The sequence below is a fragment of the Ursus maritimus genome, unplaced genomic scaffold (assembly GCF_017311325.1).
Source record: "Ursus maritimus isolate PB19 unplaced genomic scaffold, ASM1731132v1 scaffold_13, whole genome shotgun sequence".
In the NCBI taxonomy this organism is placed as follows: domain Eukaryota; kingdom Metazoa; phylum Chordata; class Mammalia; order Carnivora; family Ursidae; genus Ursus; species Ursus maritimus.
In genome coordinates this window covers 48405464-48430436 of record NW_024423675.1, presented here as the reverse complement: position 1 = coordinate 48430436, position 24973 = coordinate 48405464, and the positions used below count along the sequence as shown (strand labels likewise).

General features: G+C 38.7%; 1 long non-coding RNA gene across 1 annotated transcript in view; it reads left to right on the top strand.

Annotated features, from left to right (window-relative positions):
- Positions 1–24973, top strand: part of LOC121102285 — a 161537-nt gene that overhangs the window by 107795 nt on the left and 28769 nt on the right. The window lies entirely within an intron of this gene.

Below are 24973 nucleotides of genomic sequence, written 5' to 3'. Positions count from 1 at the left end.
AGTTTGGAACCAGATACTTTTATTTACTATTTTAGTAATTATTTGCTTGTTGAAATCTTGAGGTAATGTGATAATATCAGATTTTACTGTGAGTGAGATATTTATGTGTAATTGTACTGTATCGTATCACATTCAAATCTAAAATCTAATGAACGTTTTGAGTAAGTTAGTATCTCTCTTTATTTAAACCATTCTCATTTTACAGAAAGCTTGGTTTCTGTGATAAGAATAGAAACCTTAGAGTCTTGCTCAATTCAACTTCCTTGTTGCACTATGTTTCTGTGGAAAGCTCTCGAGGTAGAGAACTCCTAACCAAGAGGAATTTAGGCTTTTAGCAAATTACTGGTGCTGCCAAGACAGAATTTAGTGGGAACAGGACTTTGGCTACTGCTAAAATGTCAGTATAGTAAAGCCTGCTCTGTCAAACAGATTTTTGGCATCAGAAGTCTAAATGATACTGATTTTAAGGTTTGGTAATTTTTTTTTAATCCAGGCAAACTCATGCTTTAATTAACCCTTTATACAGTAACAGAAAATTTGGAAAAAGGTTTGTATTTCTAGTCCAGGTCACAAGATTTGAGTTTCTGAATTTCTAAATTTTATATACAGTTCTAAATTATACAGCTTTTTATTTAATTTTCCTCTGAATGAACTGAAGCTATTTAAAAACCTGATGGATGATAATGAATAAGAGAAGTGTCTAATCATTTGGGGAGCAGACTTTGAAACCAAGCGAACAGTGTCTGCTTCACCCATGAGCATCTTAAGACATGATGAGGTCAGGTGGTTTTTCAGGGATAGGGTTGCGTAATTCATATGATGCCAACACCTGCTTTAGGCTTGTCTGAAATGATCTCCCTTGAGACAACTGCCCTGGAACTTGATTTGTTAGTGTGGCTTTTGAGTATTCAGTGAGTGTAGAAATAAATATCAAGCATGGAAACCCCAGGACATCTTTTCATTTTGTCTGTAAGGCTCGTGACCCAAGATTCATTTGTGAGCAGTAATTTACATTGTTATGGGCATGTGGTGCCATTCAGGGGAAAAAAAAAAAAAGGATAATTAAAGGGATATAAGTCGGTTAGATGAAAAAGAAAGAAACGTTAAAAAAGAGAAACGAAAAAGAAGAGAAACGTTAAAAAAAAGTTTCAAAAGCAAAACTCTAATTCTTCAATAGCTATAATAGATGTTAGAAAATGAAAATTAATACTTTGCACCACTAACCTAAATGTCTTTGTCTGCAACACTTAATTCTCCATGTACTCACAAGTTTGGCTTTTACAATTATTCGCAAAGTACGCCCACAGTGTTACAGTTAAATTTCGACTGGTGGGACCCAACTTCAGGGATGTTTAGGAGGCTGTATAGATTATGCTCTGTGAGTGCTGCCTGAGAATACACATGGCCTGGACATTGACTACAGTTGGCTTTCTTGTTTATCACACTGTGAGTTCTGGGAACCTTTGCTTAAAAGTCTGCTCATTGGGGTCACTGTGTTTTAAAATAATTATTTTTTTTTAGTCAAATAAATTCATAATATTATGTGAGGATTAAACTCCTGGCAGGTAGTAGGGGCTCAATAACTATTAGTGTTTATGAGGATAGTTAGTAGTGGTAATGGTAGTTGTGTCATTATATAAACGTAAAAATACTTAACATTTTATTAATCATGAGACTGATTCTTTAGCTGGTCATTGAGGACAGAACTCATAGAGATGGGTACGTTTTTTCAATTAAACCAAATACTTCGATTAGGAAACACTTCATATGAAATTGGTATGGTTTTTTTATAATGGCCGCATTGAGTATAATGAGCAGTCTCTCCCTGACCTTGTCTGTGAACCTGACTTTGTCCATTAGCCCAAGTGAGGATATTTTTTTCAAATAATACATAAATTTGCCCAATTTCCCCACCCTGAATTGGTGGTAAATAGAAAACAGTTTCCAAGAAAGGAAAACTCTCACCATTAGGATGACCTTTCTCTTATGACACTTTTTGTAAAATATAGTAAAAACCAATGACTTTATCTTTTTATCAATATTATTGCTCCTTGCTTGTTGCCATTTTCTTTCGTGTAGCCAATGCTTTTGATTTGTCTTGAAATCATTCATTTTAAGGTAATACTAGCTGGACTATGGACCTTTAACAATGTGCTCAGATTTATATTCTTTTATTGCATCAGATGAAATTATTTAAGAATTATGTAAGTGGTGGAGCGCCTGGGTGGCTGAGTTGGTTGTATGTCCACCTTTGGCTCAGGTCATGATCTCAGGGTTCTGGGATCGAGCCCTGCATTGGGGAGCCTGCTTTTCCCTTTCCCTCTGCCCTTCCCTCTGCTTGTGCTCTCTCTCTTTCCAATAAATAAATGAAACCTTTTTAAAAGAACTATGTAAGTGGCATTTCTTCTTTCAGCTGAGGAAAAGTTAAGAAGGACAGTGAAAATTCTTAACGTGTTCTGTGAGTTGGGCTCTATGCTACTAGAAGTGCTCAATCTTTTTAGAGTAAAAATTAAGAATCCCATATTCTTAATTTGGGAGTTAATTACTTAGCTGAGAATTACACAGTCATTATAGTTAGTAATTTTTGGACCCAGAAGTTATTGAAATCCAAATTTATTTTATAAATAATAAAATAAAATAATAAAATAAATAATTTAAATATATATATCATTACTTGGACAAAGATGGAAAATAAAAGTGAGGAAACTTTTAATCCATTCTATTTGGATGCATTTCCACAGATTTTGTAAAGATTTGATAAAGTTGCAAATTAGATTCACTCTCTGCTGGGTTTGATGTAATTTTTGCAGCTATCACATAGAACTCAGAGTAGACCTTATGAGCTTCAATGCGCTGTGGCCTTCGAAATGTTTCCTTTTATGTGGGGGTCCTTTTTATAGCTCTTCAGATGCATACAGCTCTTCTGTTCGGGTCCTTTACATTTTTAGGTGACTGAAGAAGGTGTCAGTATTTAGGAATGAGTATTACCGGAATGATAGGAAGCCTAGAGCCAATCTCTGCTTACCAGGACTGCTGTTTCTTTTGCCATTAGGGTCTGTGTGAATGGAGCCCATTACCGTTAGCTTCTTGGGCCACATGGGTTCATTTTTCCCAAATTATTTCGTTCACACTTGTCACGCACCTGAGACCTCAGGTTCTTCATGCATTTCTCTTGGCTACGCCTTCATTCATTCCCACATTCAATACTTTACTCCTTCATGTATTCATCATTCAGTGAACAAGCGTTAATTAAACCAACAGTAGGAACAAAGCACATTTTGTTCCATGAGCGTCTTTTTAGTCGTCAGAAAACCGACTGAGAGTTGCTTTTACATCATTTCATAGTATTCCCTTCTGCCTATCCTTCTTGCCTCCTGACTTCAGCTTGCACTGAAGGGTGGTTGTGGGGGGTAAACCCCTCATCTTCGACTCTCCACTGAAAACCTACACAGTAGGACCGGGTAATTATATTCCTTGTTTCTCTGGTGACGTGAACTACAATTGCGTAATGCTATACAGTTTACAGATGCTTCCACGTTACATTACCTCGCTTTAGGCAATAACTGTTATGTACATACCACTCACATTTTATTTTGCTTAAGAGGAATCGGAGGCTCAGGGGGCTACAACTGAGTGATTTGCTCAAAGTCACGGCACTAGTGAGTCACAGAAGCAGACTTTTCTGGTGCCCATAACTTTAGATAGCATATCACTCGCTGCCAGGTCACCGGTCTGGTTGACTGCCAGTATTCAAATATTGGAGCTTTGCTGATACAGTCACTATATTCTGTTCAGTATGAATCAGAAAAGGAAATAGAAGCTATATGGAGGTTTTGGAGAAGAATCAGGTCTCACAGGGAATGTCGGAGGCAGTGTAACTTTACCTTCCTTGATGATACTGTCTCGTTCACCCAGTCACTCTCCCTGCTTTGAGAGTCTCACAGACTCCAGAGAGCATCCCCATAGATGAAGAGTGGTCTTTGAGATTCTGATTCTCTTGGATGGTTTTCATAATAAATTGCTAAAGTGGATATTGGCCAAAATCACCCACTTAAAGATCTTAATTTTTGAACCTGATATCACATTGACTTCTCATCCATGAATTGTAAAAGGCAAATTACCTTTGCATTTTTCTGCCTCATCTGTTATTTGCATTATTGTTTTTTGGTTGATTGCACTTTACTGATAATGAGAATCTGGTTAACTATTTTATTTCAGTATTACCCATCTTCACGTTTTACCCCATTTCCCTCTGAATCCCCTTAATGAATCCCTCTCACACTGCTTTTTGTATGGATTTTTATGCTTTATATTAAAGTGATTTCTGTGAAGCTTTTCTCACATGCCACCCTGTAAGCTGCTTGAGGGCAAAGGCCGTGTCATTATTTTGTGGGTGTCCTCTTCAGCCTTGAAAATGGTGATTGAAAAAAATAGTAGATATTCAATAAATATTTGTTGAATTCAATAAAAATATTTGGCTGTGAGTTTTCTTTTAAAATTCATTTTGGGGACTGCAAATTTATACCTGGGCGCAGATTTAATTTTAATCATATTAGTGAGATGAGTCAGCAAGTCTGATACTTATTAAATATCCAGAGCAGAGCCGTAAGAATAAATTTTGTGGTTTTTTCAGTGATATTTTTGAATGCAAAAAAATCTTCTCTATGTGGAATAACAACAATACTCTCCCCCACAAATGAAACAGAACAAAAACCCCTTTATTCCCCTGACAAGGACATTTCATTGTCCTTGTCTTGACCATGGGAACAAAAAATGATTGACCTGTGAAAAGGTTTAATGAGATAAAATAAAACATGGCCTCTAAAGTAGAGGCTTCCTGGGAGATACAGGTGTAAATGTATTGTGAATGTGGGGTACAGCTGTCTTTGACTCAGGGACGGAGGGTATGCATTTAATTTAGTCTGTCGTGGTGGGAAGGCCCTGAACATTTTTGAGCAGAAGAGAGACACAATCAGAACTGCACATTAGGAAGATGAATCCAGTCCAGTTGTGCTGGATGGTGTTGGGGGGTAGTGGTGAGGGTGGGGTATTGGTGGGTAGTGGTGAAGGTGGGGTATCAGGGGGTAGTAATGAGGGTGGGGTGTCCCGGGGTAGTAATGAGGGTGGGGTATGGGGGGGTAGTAATGAGGGTGGGTATAGGGGGGTAGTGGTGAGAGTGGGATGCAGGGTAGTAATGAGGGTGGGGTGTCTGGGGGTAGTAATGAGGGTGGGGTATCGGGGGGTAGTGGTGAGAGGGGTGTCCGGGGGTAGTAATGAGGATGGGGTGTGGGTTGCAGGGGGTAGTGTGAGGGTGGGGTGTGCAGGTGCAAGAGTCCCTGAAAGCACAGAAGCCACTTAAGAGGCACTTAGATGAGTTTATACAAGAGCTGTCACCTCATGGTGTGCCTTTTAGGTCTCCTCCTACACTTCTGTCACAGACAAAGCTACTTTTAGAAAACTTCAGTGTACACTCGAACCCAGGTTCAGGGGATTCTTTCTGACTTGACTTCTACAGTCTCTCCCTCAGTTTCTGACTTCCCAGGTATGCATCATGGTACCCTTGTGGCTACTTTCTGCTCAAATTGTTTTCCTTGGGACTCTTCTGATACTTCCACAGGTCACTGCCTCTGCTCATTATCCCTAGATTCCATATACCTGAGGATGCTGTGCCTAGACCTGTCCTTTGAGAATTTGCCAGTTTGACCCAGAGTACCTTCTGATCTGATTTTGTGCAGTGGGATCTCGGACAGGTGTGGAAGGCCTGAACTGGAAGGGTGGCAATAAGGATTGACAGATCACAGATAATATAAGGGATGGTGAGCAGGGAGCCAATGCAGGGCCGGCTGATTGGGTTTAGGAGATGTGTGTGTGTGTGTGTGTGTGTACATGTGCATTTGTGTGTGTGTGTGTGTGTGTGCAATCCGGGGGTAGGGGAGCAGGAGGAAGCTGTCCGTGATGACACAAGGCTTTGAGACTGGGAGTTTGAATGCTGCTTTTAATAGGAAAAGAGAAGTAAAGACAGAAACTGGTTTCAGTAATAGGGTGATGAACTTGATTGTAAACTAGTTGAATTTGAGATAAAAGTAGGTAAAAAGCATATGTTTTATACTACTTGACTTTTCTTTTTCCATGAGGTTTGATAGTTGGAAACAGGAATTCACTGGAAGACCCGAGTCTTCCTCTTTTTGCTGTCCTTAAATATTTCCCAAGAGCTCAGGATAGTTTTAGGTTTTCTCAACCTTACCTCTGCCAAAATCCCCCACGAATTCACCTCCTCAGGAACATGTGGACTTGTCAGAGTACTCACAGCAGCCAGAAGTGTGCCTTTCAGCATCCAAAAATAAAAACAGGGGGAAAATAGCGATATTTTCCTTTTGAGGAGCATAATCATTGTCATCTCACGACTTGCTGAAATAGCACAGCAAAGGAACAGTTTTTGGCAGGCTGGAAAATCTAGGGGATGCGCAAACACACGCACTGTTCCTTTGCTGTGATGTACTCGGTTGGAGCAGTCAACTTCAGGGAAGCAGTGGGCTTTTTACTTGAGTATGAAAATTAAAATAAAAATGTATTAGCTGTTTGAATCTAAAGTTATTCCCCCAATTGGTGGTGTTTCTAACAACAAAATCCGTAGGTTCTTAAATTTGATGGTGGCAGTGAGTTGGCGGGTTCCAGTGTAATCCACTCCCATCCACTGAGGAGTTTTTGAATTTTAGAAGAGATACTCTTGATTAAATCAGTTTAAGAGCATATAATGATCCTATAATTATCATTTGTCATTACCTTGTGTACTAATGATTAAAGCAAACATTTAATAACCATAGGGCAGTAAATATATTTTAGATCTTGAGCCATAAAAAGATTTCCATTAACAGAATGTTTTGTGCACAAATAAATTATTCATTGACTGTAGCAGAGCTTAATTCTGTCATCAGCCTTAAGTGGAAATTTTGAGAACACCAATCAGCACAGATGCCAGCACTAACTTGGCTTGAGCGCCCATCCTTCTTACATGGAACCTGAGCTTTTTTGGCTATTTGTAAAAGCTTCAGTTAGGTTAAATTCAATGAATATTTATGACATTTCTGCCATATGCAATTTAGTGTTCTGGTGGTTGGAGGAATAAAATGATGAGGAAGGCTGCATTTTAGCCTTTAGGTTGCTTATCAAATCTAAAAGAGAGACGAGACTACCATGTACGTGACTTGGATAGAAGAAAGCTTCAGTAGCATCCCCAGAGATGTGTCAGTAAAGTGTGTTGCCCATTCAGAGGAAGAAATCGTATGCACTTTCTTGTGGGTGTGTGAGGGGGAAGGGCTTAGGGATCAGGAAGTCTTTCCTGAAGAAGGCTTTAAGGATGGGCAACGTTTTGACAGGTGGAGAGAATTATATCCACATAGGCAAAGAAACAAGTGGATGGTGTGGGTGTCCTCATGGAGTGAAAAGTAACATGGTGTGTTTGTTAAGTGAGGAAGAGACATGGAAGAAACAGAAAGAATGGTGTCGAGAGATCTGGTGTGTAGAGGGCCTTCAATGTGTAGTTAGCACATTAGTTTGGTGGGCATCAGAGAACCTTTACCCATTTTGAGTCAAGGAGTAACATGATCAGATTATATTTTTGAAATATACCTCACTTCACCGTATAGGTAAGAGGTAGGAAACCTGGAGGTAGAGAAGTTAAAAGCTATTGGGATAGTCTCCATGAGAGGTTATTGGGTTGTAAACGGAGTTGGTTGAAATAGGAATACACAGGAGGGGACAGGCGGAATTAAGTTGTCTACAGGTTTTGGTCTGTGATTGGCAATGGAGGGGTGGGAAACAGGAAGGAGTTAAAGATTCTGTTCAGTTTAACAACTTTAGTAGCCAGGAATGTGCAAAACATTGTGCTTGGTCCTAGAGGTACGTACTGATAAAAGCAAGTGTGGTCCCCTTTCCAAGTAGCGGAAAACTTAGGTGTGGTTGTAAAATAGGTCCTCTGTTAACTAAAGTCCAAAGCATGATCATGATCAGTGTCGTAGCAGGAGTAGAACAAAGGATTATGAGAACACAAAGGAGAGAGGAATTAATTTTGACACTGGAAAAGTGGGAAGCGTACGGGGGAGAAGATGCTTCATCTGGGCCTGGAAGATCGGATAGAGGATAGATCTCAAGGTATTTGAGCTATCAGAATTATAGCTGGAAACCAAGAGAGGCAAGTATCAAAGAAGCTAAGAGGGGAGGAACTTCCTAGGAAGAAGAGCTTTTACTTATTTTCTATTGTGTGTCTGATTTTGAGCTGGGAACTCAGTATTTAAGGAAGGAATGTCTAACGGTGTCAAGTGCTACAGAGTAGTCACCAATATTCTGATCTAAGAAAGGGCCACTGTCTTCTGCAGCTTAAGATTCACGCGTGGCTTTTGAAGAGATTTCAGTAGGGTAGGGGTGGAAACATTCTAAAGGTTATAACTTATCTTGGAGATATAATTAAACTACATCAGTGAAAGAAAAAGCCAAACTTCCTTTAGTGATTCCTCCTTAATGGGTCAAGTTCATATAAACCTTGGTAGATCTTAGTGCTCTGGCTGGTCTTAGAGGTGTCACCTGAGAATATGTTAGTCCTGAGAGGTCTTTGCAAAATATTTAAATATTGCAGAAAGGTTAGATTCTTAGATTATTGTCTCCCAAGTAAAAGATTTCAACACTTATTACTAGCTTTCCCCTTCCTCCTTCCCACTCCTTCCCTTTAAGCATCCAGCTGGTTATGGTGAGCACATTTACCACACCCTTGGCTCAGGGTCAGGGAAGTCCTCGGGCTCTCCTTGGCTCTTTTCCCATGTGGGAGATTTCCATGGAGAACAATCCAGGGAAGTGCGTGCCCGCGCACGCATGCACGCGCACATACACACACACACACACACACACACACACACACCACCAGTTCTTTTCCTGTCCTCAAGGATATTCATGTGCCAGTAAACAGACAAAATATACAGTCATATACAGGCATATTGTGTTTCATTCACCGTGAAGAAACAGGGAAAGGATGCAGGAATCTAGTAGGAAGCAGGAGGGATACCACTGACAATTTAACATTTAGGAATAATAATAGAACTTAAAGAAAAATTTTGAATCGCCTTGTTAAGATGAATAGCATATTACTAAGGAATGTAAAGGAAAAAAGGTGAAATTTATATCATAGTTCTATTTGGTTGATTTTTGTTGTGTGTGTGTGTTTTAAATCAATTATTACAGCAAACTGGGCACAATAAAAGCACTTTCACAGAGGCGCACGTGTTATTACAAAGGAGAATTTTAAATTAAATCAGACTACCTTGCAATTTAAAATAGAAGGGGGACACCTGGGTGACTCAGTTGGTTAAGTGTCTGCCTTTGGCTCAGGTCATGATCCCAGGGTCCTGGGATTGAGCCTTATGTCGGGCTCCCTGCTTGGTGCAGAGCCTGCTTCTCCCTCTGCCTACTGCTCCCCCAGCTTGTGTGCGCGCTCTCTCTCTCTCCCTCTGACAAATAAATAAATAAAATCTTTAAAAAAAATAAAAGGAATAGGAGACAAATGAAAAGGAATAATAGAATAGAGGAAGACGCAATGGCTCCTTAACCCCACAAATGCATAATAGCACTTGTTAAGTATGTTAAATGTGAGTGTATTTGTAATCATTCATTCATTCATCTGTTCATTCCTTTGATCACACAATCAATAAACATTTACTGAGTTCCTGTTGTATTCCTGGCTGGGGGCTGGGAAATATAGCTGAGTAGAGAAGAGTATTGTAACATTTTAAATAAAATACATCCTTCTTATGTGTTCAGTCTGCTAGCATACAGTATTAGATTGATGGGAGTGAGACTCCTCAGAGCTTCTGAAGAAATTGCCCTGCGTTTTTGCCAGACTTTATCTATTACAGCAGTGGGATTCTTTTTCCTTAAGAATTGAATGGGCAAGGTATTTTATCTGGCTGCTTTTCCCCGTCTTAGCAGAAGCTTTGGGATAGATATTTGTTTTCTTGTGCATACATGTAAATATCCTAAATATCCTCAGGGAATTTCCCAAATGTAGGGACATATTCTACCTCTGAAAGCACTGTCAAGATTTTTTCACTAGCAATCAAACTCGGGAGTGAGAAGGAACAGTGAGACTGACTCAGGCTAGTCTCCCAGGGCACAGTAAATCTGAGAATGTAGGGATATGTCCCTTGCCAGCTGATACTTTCTCTTTTTACTCTTTTATTTATTATGTCTCCTTGCCTCATTTTTGTGATTTTCTACTTTTTTTGTGGTGATGTGGCTCACAGGTTTCTCTCTTGCAAGATTTATTTTATTGTAATTTCTGCTTGGTGATATTGTATGCGAGGACGAGGCCTTCAGTTTTTTTTGTGTGTGTGTTTGTTTGTTTTAAGGCCTTCAGTTTTTACCCCTAATTGCTTTGCAGCACACATTCATGAATATTTGGATCAGTATAACATGCCACCATGTTTACCTCTATTTTAAATAGTTAATTCAAGTTGAACTAAGAATCCTATGGAATCTTCATCACAGAACTCTTAATCTCAAGTTCTTTTGTTTCCAAAGCATATAGAACATAATATGTGCATCATATATACATAAATGGCAATAATTTTCATTATAAATGGCAATAACTTTCATTCCGTCAAAATGTAAATTTTGAGTTTTGGAAGTTGATGAACATATTAACATGTATTTTATAGACTTTCTATAATATTTTAATTAAATTATGTTAATATGGAAGCTTATAATGCGTATTTTAAGAATGCCCTAACCCAAGTTTAGAAATATTTATTTGACAAATATGAAATGTTTATGTGGACCTTTTTAATTGTAGAGAGAAAAAAAAAGTTAATTTCACTCTGGTATTATTTTCTAAATGGTTTGCATTTGTGCCTGTATTATTTTCTAAACCATATATATTTTCTTACACCTTGTATCTGTGGCCACGGAGAAGGCAAGAACTAGTCTGATGTGTGTATATAGATCATTTATTCATTCACTCATTCATTCATCCATCCAGCCAGCCATCCATCCATCCAGAGTAAGAATGGAAAGAAGTTGATCAATGACTATATTTTTGATTCTGATAAATGCAAGATAAACTAATGGATTTTTACTGGGAAATACAGTATTAGTGAGGGGACTGAACAACATGGAAACTTAAGTTTGTTGTACATGGATGGAAAATTGCTGGCTGGTCAGGAAATATATAATAGCATTATTTTGATAAACAATTAATTATGAAATTCCCTTTGATCATTTACAGGTCAAAGAGATACTGTCTTTTCAAAATATCGAGAACCATATGTGTGCTTTTCAATTTACATTGTTGTGAACCTTTACCAGCTGGCAGGTGAAATACTTTGGTCAGTTATCTACAACTTTTCCACTAGTTACAGTAAAAGTAGAGCTATTCAGAGTCCTCATATAAGCTTTTATATTTAAACCGTTCAAACATGTACCTAATGGAAGGATATATTTTATTTGTTTCCTGGAAGCAGCATGATTGGCCTGTACAGCATATGGAATATAATATCTGTCCACTTAGGATTTTATTTAAAATATAGAAGTGAGCCAGTCAATGAAGATAATGTCATTTATTTGAAGATATTTATTATTTTATTTTAACTATTGCTAGATTTATCATCCTTTATTATTTTTAATGTACCCTATCTTACATGTACATGTTTGATGCATTCTGGAAATCTGATAAAAATTTAAATTAAAATAATTTCCGTGTTAACATTGGCACTGTGAGTGATTCTTCAGAACAGATGCAATTAGTTAACATTTTCTGAAGAACACATTTTTAATTTTTTTTACTCACAATAACATTATCATTTAAACCCTCTTTTGGATATCTTAGAGAATTAAGTTCAGAAATGTTCTGTGTAATTTCTGTAATGTCTATTATTAGATCTTGCATTTTTACATTTAATAATAATATGTAAAATAATTTATAGGAAGGATGAATCTTAATAACTAAATGATTTCTAGGTTTTATTTTCTAACATTATCAAAGCCTTAATAAGTGATTTCTGAATTGAATAATACCAATATTACATGGCCACATATAAACATTACATGGTAGTTCACTGTGCAGGGGAGGAAGTAGTGATTTACTGGAAAGGTCTTTTTTCTTTTGGTTGAAATGTCAGGAAGCCACCTTCAGGAAGCCTGAATCTCAGAGTACAGCTGACAGACCCTGAGCAAGTAGTTCAGCCCTCCCCTATCCCAGTACCCACCTTCTTGATTTTATATACATATTATTATATATGCACTACACACACACACACAGATAATGAGATTTCTCTATATATCTGCAAAACCTATAAAATTCTTTCTCTGTTTAAAACATGAAAATCAAGACTTTATACAGATCTTTAAATAAAAGTTGATATGGATTATTGTAGGAGCCAGTCCCTTAATCCAGATGTCTAGGAAACATCCTTCCTCTAAACTTCCAAGTATAAAGGGACAACTCTATTCAAAACATTCTTTGTGCTCATGTAAATTGTTGGAAAAAACTTGCCGCAAGATTTATTCTCCAAGTTTCAGAACTGGATAATGAGCAAATATGTGAAAGGCTTGCTTCATTCTCTTTGGCCTTCGCTGCCCCTCTTCCTCCTACTAGACCTTAATTCTTGCGTGGTAGGGAAATGCACAGGGGGTGTGGAGATGGCAGAGTAAGTGTCAGCCAAGAGCCTTGGAGGCAGGGAGAAGACAGAGGAAAGAAGGTACACAAAGTAAATGGTTTTCTTTGTAAAGGTATGGAACTCATCAGACTCAAACTGCAGAGTCCCCTCCTCTCTCACGTCTGGTATGTGTTTGCACTCAGTGATATTTAACTGTGGTTTGATATCTGGCTGGGATGGGGCAGAGGATATCCGAGATCGGCGGTGAAGGGCGCGGACTATTACCTCCCTGGCTCCTTGGACTGGATCTCAGCCATCACGTAACATGGTGACAAGATAGGCACAGTAATCTTTGTGAGATTCTAAAGAAGAGTGGAGGCAAAACCTGATGGAGCTGCTTCCATGACAATGTGGAGGGAGAACTGGTTAGAAGCCAAGCTTGGTTTGGACTTAAGAACGCAGAACTCGGGATTTGGCTCTGCCGCCAATATCTGTGGGGCCTTCAGGGCAAGAGTTCAACTGGAGGCCCATAGACATTCTTCTTAACCTGTTCAGTGATGAAATCTTTATAAAGAATACGAAGTTGCAGGGGTTTCATCTGACCTGGTCAAGTTGTGGACTTGATGAGAAAAACTTTCTGCCTCATTTTTGTTGTTTTGAACAGTAATTAAATGATCATTAAATAAAGAATTTGTCATGTCCTGTTAGTGAATTTTATGTGGGTCATGCTTGATAATAGTCTGCTTACTTGCATTGTTTCCAGCTTAAAAAATTTAAGCAGAATAATGTTTTTAGATTTTCTATTGCTTTTTTTCCTTGACTTGTCTTCATTCTCAGTGACCTAAGGGATTTAAATATAAAATGTTAATGGTATTCAAAGTATATAAAATACCAATATATTTTAATTAACAATGTAGAATAGAGGAAGTACAAATTCAAAAGCTAAACATTTTCAAAAAGCTATTTTTTATTAAATACCCCAAAGAACTTTAAAATCAAAAGGCAAGTCTATATTTAGTGAATGTATAAAACATTTTAAATCCAAAATTATTTAAATCCAAAGTTTTTTAACATATTTTTTGGAAATGTAATTGTCTTTTTAACTATTTTAATTGAAATAATCCACATACAGGCTTAGTGTTCAATGTTCGTTTAGTTGCTAATGTAAAGAATTAATATGTTTCATGCACTTTACATCATCACAGATATAAGAGTAAGAATTGTTACGTGTAAAATGTTCTTTGGGCGCGATGTGTAATTTTTCCAAATGCTGCACTAATGAATTGGTATTTCTAGAACTACTGATCAGAGCACTAAGAGAAGCAAGAAAAGGCACGCCTGGCAGTGCTTTGTTATACAGGAATCTGTTGCCTTCGTGCCATTTAAGAGCAATGACTAGGCACTCTGGGTTTTCTTTTACTTGAGCATTAATGCTGCTCACATTTTTTTCTTCTTTTGAAATGGTGTCTAATTCCACAGTCTGCAGTGTCACAACCCACAAACCTTCAGGGCATTCAAACTCAGTCACTTTTTGATCGAGGCAAAGAGATTGCTCACAAGATAAGGAAAAACATTTCCCTGGCATCTAAACAGCTATAGTCAGGAGCTAGGACATTTAGGGCTGCAGGACATTTGGATGCTGGTGACAGAGGTGCACATGTGTTTTTCAATACATTTTATTTTCTTCTCTTCTCTTCTCTTCTCTTCTCTTCTCTTCTCTTCTCTTCTCTTCTCTTCTCCTCTCCTCTCCTCTCCTCTCCTCTCCTCTCCTCTCCTCTCCTCTTCTTTTCTCTTTTAAGTAGGCTCCATGCCCAGTGTGGAGCTCAATGTGGACTTAAACCCTTAACCCTGAAATCAGGAGTCAGATGCTTAACCAACTCAGCCGCCCAGGCGCCCCTCAATACATTTCTTGTGTGTGTGTGTTTGTGGTATGTGGGACCTTCTAAAGTGTGGGCCCAGAGAGAAGAACTCCTCCTGCCTGCTGTGGGATGTCTGAGCATCGGCATTCTCAAGAGGGGCACCTAAAGCGGGCGGAGGCGACAGAGGGTTCCTGGATGAGGACACTAGGGGGAGCTGGTGCTGGAAGGAAGGAATAGCAGAAGGCGTGACTGGCTGTCAGGCTGCCTGTGGGGTCTTGTAAGTCTCCCTTGCTGGCATTCCGGAAGTACTTGGTTGGGACTTCTCAAGGGGCCTAGAGGCCCTGTGTGAGCAGGTGGGGCTGGAATCGGGGCTGGAATGGGGGCTGTGGTTAATTGATATTGATGCCCTTTCATCTGTAGATGCCTGTAGGGTGAGAGGGCCTAGGAGTGTTTGGGTAACTTATTTCCAAGTCCTTTTTTTGGATAGAGACGAGGAAAGATACTTCCATCCTGTAAGTCTGTTTCTCTCCACATATCTGGAAAGGATAAGAGAGTTCTTTTCCTTTGTGAAGACTCTGTGGAGAGAACTGGGGACACACACAATTCAATCATTGATCCTAGATCACTGGAATTATAAGTGGATTTATTATTTACCTACATTGGGGATCTTAGCTACAGATAGAATTCAGAGGATTTGAGAGTCTGATTTAGAAAAAAATTCCAATTTTATTTCACTAACGTCTAACTGAACTTCGGCACTCCCTCCATTATTAATGTAGGCAACAGACAGAACAGTAGTTTTAGCAATATCTGTGCCTTTGTCTCCAGTAGAAATAACAGATATTCTCACATCATCACTGTTCATGGCTAACATCTCAAACTATCTTTGTGATTATGACTACTCAAAATTATGGTGGATAATATCTTGCTCTATATCTTGTTTCTAATTTTTAATAAAGAATCACATATATTACTGTCAACAAATTAGTTTTAAATTTTTTTGAGATCATTGTATATCATTATAATCAGTTTCCTTTATAATCCTCTATATTTAATTTTCTGTAGTTAAAACATTATGCTAGGAAGGGTTCCACAGGCCTCATCAGACTGCCAAAGGGGCTCATGACAGCAAGAAGGTTGAGAAGCTTCGGTGTATATGAATGAGATCCCAAATTTCTCTATGGGAGGTCAAGACTCGGAGAATGTAATGCATTACTTAAGGTCACAGGGCACAGCAGGAATTAAAAGAGGTATCCTTCCTGGACCACGTGGCCTCCTGGCACCTCAGTCCTGATCTCGGTGCCAGGGAATTAGCTCCTTTGTTTTATTCAGCAAACCCTTTGATTATGATGAAGGCCAACTCAGTGTCCTTTGTTTGCACTTCCCTAGCCTGTGGTGTCCTTCCTCCCACCTCTCCTTTCCAGGTGGTGGTGGTGAGAGGTGGTTATTTCCAGCAGGGCTTGCTCCTAGGTCCCACAACATCACAAAGCATGTTGCCCTAAGATACCTGAGGGGGTCAACAGAAAGAATAGAAAATTTAAGCCTGGTTGCTTGGCCCAGTTTTAATGGTGGTATTTTAGGCAGTATTGATAGCCCTGTAATAGCAGGGGAAATCTTTCAGCCAAGTCCCTGGACACTCTTAAATTAATTTAGGAACTCTTGTCAGATTCTTTCCTCTTTATTTTAGACTAACACATGCCTGAAAAATCACCAGAAAAATGTAGAATTCGTAACTAATATTTAGATTTTTTCTTGTTAGTGCCACTTCTAAGCACTATATAATTCTTTTAACAATTTTAACATTATTATTACCCACATATTACAGATGGGAAAACTAAGGCACAGAAGGGCTAAGTAACTTGCCAGAAGTTATTTATGTGTCCACTTAGTATTAGAGGTGGGATTTGAAAGAGGTGTTGTGGTTCCAGAGCCCGTGGTCTGGGCCACTGTGCTACACGTCCGGCTGTCACATCAATGCCTGACACACTGTTGTCTGATCTGTTTTCCTTTGTTTGGGGTTAGACTAAGAACCCACATACCTGGGGTGAAGTCAGCCTTTGGATTATTTTGATGCAGTCCTGGGAGGAACTCTTTTCAGTCTGTTGGAGCTGGCTCTGAAAGGTAGCTTGTCATTTGGTTCAAAGTCTGTTGGGCTTTAATCCCTTGCTTGTATGTAATCAGGCAACACGGAGAAGGAAAAACATGCTCATACTCAAAAAGTTTAGTAGTGCTGCAGAATGCTACGTCTGGGTTGACTTTGTCTCCCTGTCAAGGACAACGACAGTGCTTTGATCTCTGCTTTTGAAGCCTTCTTGTCAGTGACATTGACAAATACACCTTGGAGAATTTATATATGAACTCTTGTGTTTTGCAAAATAAAGTTTGTGAGAACACCAGTTGATGTTTTGCCAACTAGTTAAACGTCTGCAAATCTGAGTGCTGGCTGAGAAGCGAAGCTTGCCGAGCCGGTTATCCCCAGATGGCCAAATTCCGTCGGTACCACTTCCATAGATGCTCACTGGTTGCATACTTGGGGTTAGGAGGCGTACTGTTGCACTTGTTTTGGCCAGACATGCACAGTACGTTACTTGATGGGTTGAGACAGATGGTATAGCTCAAGCTAAAATGATGGGGGAGAAAAAAGTGAAAAAAATAGAAAAAGGGCACTTGATTTTCTAATTCACATTTCGGAAGTGAATTTCAGCTTCTATGATTGACTAATAAATGCAGTGTTGCTATAGACTTGAATTCATTAACGTCTGTTTAAACAGATATAACTGAGTAATCAGCAGGAAGTAATCTCTTCCTTCATGGATGCTGTCCCACACTTCATGGGGTCGACTCCAGATTTGAAAATGTTGGGCCGTTGGAAGTTGTCAAAAATAGACCTGGGTTTTTCAGAATAAGATATACCACCACCAATACCAATCAAAACAGAAAAATCCCAAATTTTATTTTTAAACTGGAAAAAATATATAAATATATATAGCCTGGTGAAGGAGCGGTGATAAGCACAATTAATCAGTTTTTGTGCAGCTGCTTCCTGACATTTCTGCAAATTGTTGTGGAAAAATTAATGAAGGTTAGATCAGTAATGGTTTCAAGCTTGGCCAGTGGAAAGTATGACAGTGTTTCCATCAGCAATTAAGCTGGGCTGCTTTCTTTTTTCTATAGGGGAAGTGGTATGATGTGTGTTCTCCACAGGAAATGGAAAACGGCAGCTGAACTGTGAGCACAGTTATGGAGGAGCACTCCGGGAGTGCTCCAGCAGGCTCGCCAGGATTTGTGCTATGGATTTGCATTTTCGGCAGGAAGGAGTTTGTTGTACAACACTGAGAAATCATTCCTTAAAAAGAGTGAGAATTTTGGGATTTTATTGAGCCGCCAATGCAGAAACACAGATAGGCTATGAATCTAAACTTTGGGAACCAGAAAGTGGAACTTATGACAAACAGAAAGTGAAACTCACCTATCTAATTTTATTTTTTGAGCCAAAGGTAGCTCAGTATGGGCCCAGTTCACATCCTGTGTAACCCTATGGGATTTTCCCCAGTATTAGTTAAAAATTTTCCCATAGGGTCACACAGGATGTGAATTAAAGTAAACACTTAACAAGCATGATGAAAAGGAAATTAGCTTTCTAAATGACCCTTTCACTGTTAACATCCTGAGTAGTTATTGGAACATGGGAAAGGGTCCCTTCAATGTCTCATTATCAAGTGGTTACATTATTAATAGAATATATTAGTATTCTTCCCTATTACATATAAAATGTATTTCCTTATATATGAAACTAAATTGGAGAACATTAAAAAAACCAGCAAAACTCTCTGTAGATCAGTGGTTCTTAGCCTTTGGAAAGAGGTGTTCATAGACCTCTTTAGGACTAATAAAAGCTCCTGACTCTTTCTGCCCAGAAAAAAATGCATATATATACACAACATTTTGCATACAATTTTTAAAAGTCTCACAGATCCCTTCAGTGACCTTGAGCCCTGGGCAGTTTTCAAAGCACTGGGTTTTTATAGCTTTTTATAGACAGAAAATTATACCTGCAGCCATAAAATGTTAATTCTTTATGAGTAAAGTATTACAAAAGGAACTTCTTAAGAAATTTTAACTGTAGCAATAATAATTCTTTCCTTTTTTCCATGTGAAAACGCTTCCTTGTCCTTGGAAGGGAGCGCGTACATTGTACAGAACATACAAAGCTGGGCTTGAAGATGGCTGTGTGACATTTCAGCAAGTGACTTCAGTTGTCAGGCCTTAGTTTCAGCTTCTCTAAAATGGTGGCAACAAGGTGACGATATGTCACTTGTGTCTGGTAAATAGTCCGCCCTCAGTATATACCCCTTCCCTTCTCTTCTTTCCTTCCTCTTTTGAGAGCTAATATATTTATCTTTTTAAGTACAATTTTTTTTTTTGTAAGTAAATTCTGCGCCCAATGTTGGGCTTGAACTCATGACCCTGACATCAAGAGTCTCCTACTTTACTAACTGAGCCGGCCAGGTGCCTCAAGTTCTAGTTTAAATGTCATTTTCTTGCACATCTTTTTGCTACTCCTCAAGACACATTTTTTTTTTTCACTTTTCCCTTAGTGACCGTCTCTTGCTTTATAAATTTCTTTACTCTTAAAATTATGTTGTCCTTGTTTACATCTCAAAGTGTAAGTTTTGAGGATCTTGTGTCTTATTAATAACGCTCTCTTTATCACTATGCATGTTGTATCCAGCATAGTGCTTAAGACACACAGGCACTTCCTGTTCATTAAATTAGTAGTAACAGTCTAGTGCTTATTAGAAATGAAATAATTTGGATGCGGGCTTGTGATTGTTACTCGACTGTATTGATCTGACTAGTAATCATCTCAGAAGAGAGGTCAAATGACCAGTGTACAGCCAAAGTGAAATTCAGTGGGAGCACAGAGTCTGAAACTGAAAGCATGTCTTTCCTAAGCTTTGACTACAACCAGAATGTATTCTAAACCAAAGCCACGGTATTTTGGCTAGAGTTTCAGTCAGGTTAATTACCAAGTGATTGTGGTGGGGGGGGGGGAAGGTGCTATTACCTTTCTAAAATGTATAGACCTATACATTACATGAGTCTCAGAAGAAAATTTGGGCTCCCAAAGCCTTAGCTTATGTTTTATTTTTTAGAATCTGGGCTCCAACGATAGCTTGAAGGACATACCCATTTGCCTTTCTTTTGATTAAGTCCTCATATGCCTGTTGATGCTTTTCAGCTCCAGTTGGACAAATGTGGCCTGTCTTCAAGGAGCTGTCATTTTTCAACTCCCCTTTCTCCCTGCTCCCAGGAGGAGGTGCTTTGCAAACCAGATCCATGGAAGGGACTTCAGAAGTAGCATGAGGATCCATTGAGGTGCTAATGGTGTGGAGTTGAGTGATGAGGGGATTGTCATAGTTGAACAATATGAACAGAGGCTTGTGCTTGTGAGATATAAAGAGATGAATTTAGGATAGATAGAGAAGGGAAAAAAATACGTGTTGGAAATAGGCTGAACTCAGGGCAAAGAGCAACACAGTTGAAGATTTTGCTCAATAAATCATTGGCTGTGAATTCTTGGCTCTCATGAGATGCACAACCGTTCCTTCACCCAGGCATTTCCACCTCCTGGAAAGCCTTGTCTCTTCCTGTCAGAATTTTCAAGCCCTTATTTAACTTCTACCAGCTGCATAAATATTTCTTTCACAACACTAGCTCATAGCAATCTCTCCTTTACTGAGCTCATATCGTACTATTATAAATGTAGTGGCACTTAATTGATGTTTAAAGCTATAATTTAAATTTTCACTTGCATGTCTTATCTCTTCAATGAGCCTCTAAACTTGTGTAGAATTGGAGAGTGTAATAAAAATATTCTCTAATGTCTAATATGAAGTCATGCATATGGTAAGTACTCAATTATTTTTAAGAGTTTTAAAGGATATTGAGTTTTTACTACATCCTTAAACTTTACTGGACGGGGCAAAAAAAACAAAAACAAAAACAAAAACCTATAAGACAGTCCTTATTCTTAAAGTACAGATAACCAAGCTGGATATTTTGCCTAGAAGATTAGCAATTTGATGGAAATTTGGCATTACAGAAAGAACGCTTTAGAAACGTCTAAGTTTTCTAGAATTAAAGTTAATGCATAAAAAGTATACTGCTCAGTATACTGCCTGACAGATAGTAGGTCTCCATAATTACTTTTTAAAATCACAATTATTAATATTCATGTAATCTGTTGACTAGGCCTTCCATCAATGATTTTCTTAAAGATTAATCTGTATTAGTGATGTCAGGTTCTTTACCTCCTGTCTTCGTAGGAATCTGGCTTCAACACCTCTAACTTACTGCAAGTATTCATGTTAAAGACAGCAATGATCTTTTCATTAGTGGACATTTTTCATTTCTTACTTATTAAGACTTTTCTGTCACATGTGACTCTCTCCTCCTTGAAATAGTCTCTTCCATTGGTTTTCATACCACTTTCACCCCTGCCTCTCCAATTACTCCTTCTCTGTGTGTCTGTCATTGGTTCTGCCCTCCATCAGTCCAGTAGGCGTGACAGTGCAGTGTTCTGTCATAGGGCTTTTTCATGTTACATATTCATAAGGACTGTATCCTCTTTCGTTTCTTTGACTACTGTTCTGTAGTGAAAGCTCTAGTTCCTTACTTCCACACCTCCAGCTGTATGCTAGATATCTCTGCTTAAGTAGCCCAAATAAATTTCATATTTGACACGTCCAGAATTGTATTTTCTCTTTAAGGCTTGTTCCCTCCTCCCTCTTTCCATTAAAAACCTCACCATCCCTGTGAGTCATTCACGCTAGAACCCTGAACTATTCTTCATTCCTTCCTCGCCTTCATGTCACAGAGAACCACACAACCAATTCTCAAATTCCATTGGTTCTTCTCCCTAAGCACCGCTTTAATCTGCAGCTCCTCCCTCTGCCCCACTCAGTTCTCCATTGTGTTTCCTGGAACTGTTACAGGACACTCTTGACTGGTGCCCTTGCCTTAAGGCCCAACCACCTCCAGTATGTTCCCCACACTGCTTCCTAAGCTATTTTGTTCCTAACAGAAAACTCTTCCTTCTGCTTTAGGATGAAATCCAAAATCCTTACCATAATATACAGGGTACTTTATATCTTGACCCCCTTTTAATTCCCAAATCATTTCTCTCATCTCACTATTATGCCACACATAACTTATACTTCAATAATACCCAAGTTTATTTATCCCTAAACTCTATCTCCTTTCCTCATGTCTCTGAGCATTTACAGCTGCTGGTTCCTCTGCCTCAAATGTCATTTCCGATTTCTCCATTACGTGAACTTCCACAGATAATTCAAGGTGTAAAGGTCATCTCGCTTGTGGAGTTTTTCTTCCTCCTCCTCCCCCTCATCCCTCACCCTGGCGGTTAGTCACCTTCTCACTTCTGCCCCCATAGCGCTTTGTCCAAACTTGACCACACATAAGATGTACAGCTATTTTCCCCCACCCAACCCTAGAGCATAAACTCTTCGATGGTTGTGTCTTATTCATCATTCTATTTCCAGTGACCAGCATGGGCCTGCAAAGCATTCAATAAAGTAATAAAGGAAAGATTGTGAAGAGATGCTGAATTTATGTTCTATTATAAATCATCTGAATTGATAATGAGGCATCCAGATTTAAATGTCCTGTAGTTTATAAATTATTGAATGTAAGCAATTTAACAATATGCTATTTCTTACTACACTAAAGGGGCAAATTTAGGGAGAGCTAACTAAATACGTGTGTCATCAGTGCATATCGAGTAATGAAATCTTGAGTGTGAATGATATTTTCAGAATCCAGAATGTTCAGCAACAGAAACTGGGAGATGTAGATGAACCAAAAGGTGGTTCAGTTAGAAACTCGATAAAAAAAGACAAAGAACATTAATTCTTCAAGTGAAATAAGGCCTCCTAACGGTTTTGATTGCATTAATATAATTGTCTACAATTATTGAAAAGTAATAGTCTGCCCATGGGTTTTTATTATTGCAATATATGTACATTATATGCACATATTATATGTATTATATATAGCTGGTAAAGTCAAACTAGTTATTTAAAACTGTAAAGTTATTTATAAGTTTTGTTAGTCCTCATTTAAGGTTCTTTAGCAGGTGCGGCTGGTCTTATAAACTATGTATAACCTTCAATGGAAAGATTGTAAAGTGACTAGTTTATAAAGCCATATACTTTTATTAATAGAAAAATAAGCACTTTCTCTTCATAATGTTAAGTGGATCTTCAACTATGTATGAATTTTATCTCAGCCTCCAGACAGTTGGCCTCATTTAACTCACAGACACAATTTTGGAACTGTGGACTTTGAGTGGGGCCACATATTTTGACTCTCTGTTTCATTTTAAATAATTTCTGCTGCTATGTCTTCAAGTTCAGTGGTCTTCTGTAATGTCGAATCTGCCTTCCAGTGTATTTTTCCTCACAGATTTTGAAGTTGCCCTCAGTAGAAGTTCAATGTGGCCTTTCTTAGGTCTACCATGTTGCTACTATTTAACATATGTATTCTTTACTCTAGTTTCTTGAGCATATGCTGTACCATTCAAATAACTTTCAATGGTCTTTTTTTAAGATTTTATTTTTTCATTTGAGGCAGAGAGAGAGAGATCATGAGCAGAGGGAAGAGCGGAGTAAAAGAGAGGGGGAGAAGCAGAATCCCCGCTGAGCAGGGAGCCCGATGGGAGGCTCGATCCCAGCACCCTGGGATCATGACCCAAGCTGAAGGCAGACGCTTCACTGACTGAGTCACCCAGGCGTCCCTCAGTGGCCTTTTCTACTAATTCTGTCATCTGTGTCATTTCTGGGTCAGAGTTGATCCATTCATTTTTCTCCTCTTTGTGGGTCAGATTTTTCTGCTTTCTTGCGTACTCGGTAATTTTTTATTGAATTTTACGTTGTTGGGTACTAGAGACTTTGTAGTCCTAAAAATATTCCTGAGCTTGGGGAAATAGTTTGCTCCTTTCAGATCTTGCTTTTAAGCTTTTGCTAGGTAGAACTAAGGGTTAATCCCCACCTCCACCCTCCAACCCAAATCAAGATCCTTCTTAATACTCTAATTGATGGCTTCATAAAATATGAGGTTATCCACTCTGACTGATGTGAACAGGCACTCTTCTTGACCCTTGGTGAGTACTGGGCACTGTTCCCTCCCATACTTTTAGTGGTGTTTCTCCTGATTGTGTGTGGTTTCTTCATATTGTATGCTGGTCAGTACTCTACTGAATCCTTGATCTCTGGAGCTGTCTCGGTGCAGTGATGTCCTCACCAAGTTCTGTGATCTCCAGACACTTTAGGTTTCCAGCACTCCCATGTCCATTTCTTCAACTTGAGGAGATCACTGGTCTCTTCCTAAGTTTCCCCTTGCTGAACATGGTGAAAACTTTCTCTGGGTAGTAATCTGGGCTATTTAGGGCTCACCTCATTGGTTTCCCTTCTCTTGGGAATCACTGTCATTTGTGTTGGGTGTCCAGTATGTTGAGAGCTGTTGTTTCATATTTGTTGTCTACTTTTATAGTTTTTTGCAGGCAGGAGAATGACTCTGGTGCCTGCTACTCCATGTTGATCCTGAGAGTGAGTCAAGGCCTATTTTAGTACTTATATTACTCATTTATAGAATATTCATTAACCTGAAGAATTCAAGGCACTATTAGATAATCACTAAATAAAGGATTTAACCTAATGTACACACCTATCAGAGGGAGTTAGATTTGTGAAATCTTTGTTGAGAGAATGTGTTAGGAAGTATTTTCATAGCATGATGCAAAGTATTGCTGGCTCTTCTTTTTTGAAAACTTTTATCCATTTTTAAATACTTAAACTAAAAGTTGTGTGATTTAAATTCAGTTATGAATTTGTGAGATTTCAAAATAATGGCTCTTTCTTCTCCTATTCTCAATCTGACATTTTTAAAAGCAGCCACATTGTGTGGCGGGGGAGGAGGGGAAAGACTTGTGACATGCATGAAATTTTAGCCATTGCACAAAATGATAGGGTTTAGAAGATGTAAATAGTGTGGTTTGGACAAATCCACCTACTTTCTCCTATTTGTAAGAAGCCAGGTTTCTTAAATTGATCTTAAATGATCATTTTGCTTTCTTTCACTAACCTCTCTGCATCTACAATGGAAGAGAGTTTACATGTGTTGCATTTTTAATGATTTGTCTTATAGTGCTTCTGAGGTCATTCTGTGGTGGAATGCTATCAGATCTCAATCTCTCTCTCCCTCTCTCCCTGCCTCTCTCTCTCTCTTGCTCACACACACACACACACACACACACCCCTCATGAAAACATAGACATCTTCCAGAGAATTTCCTGATGTACTGTTCTTTGAATGTGATGACATTGGTTTACACAGGAAGCTAGACACTAGATTCTTTTCTTTGGAAACTGTGTCAGATACACATTTTCCACATTGG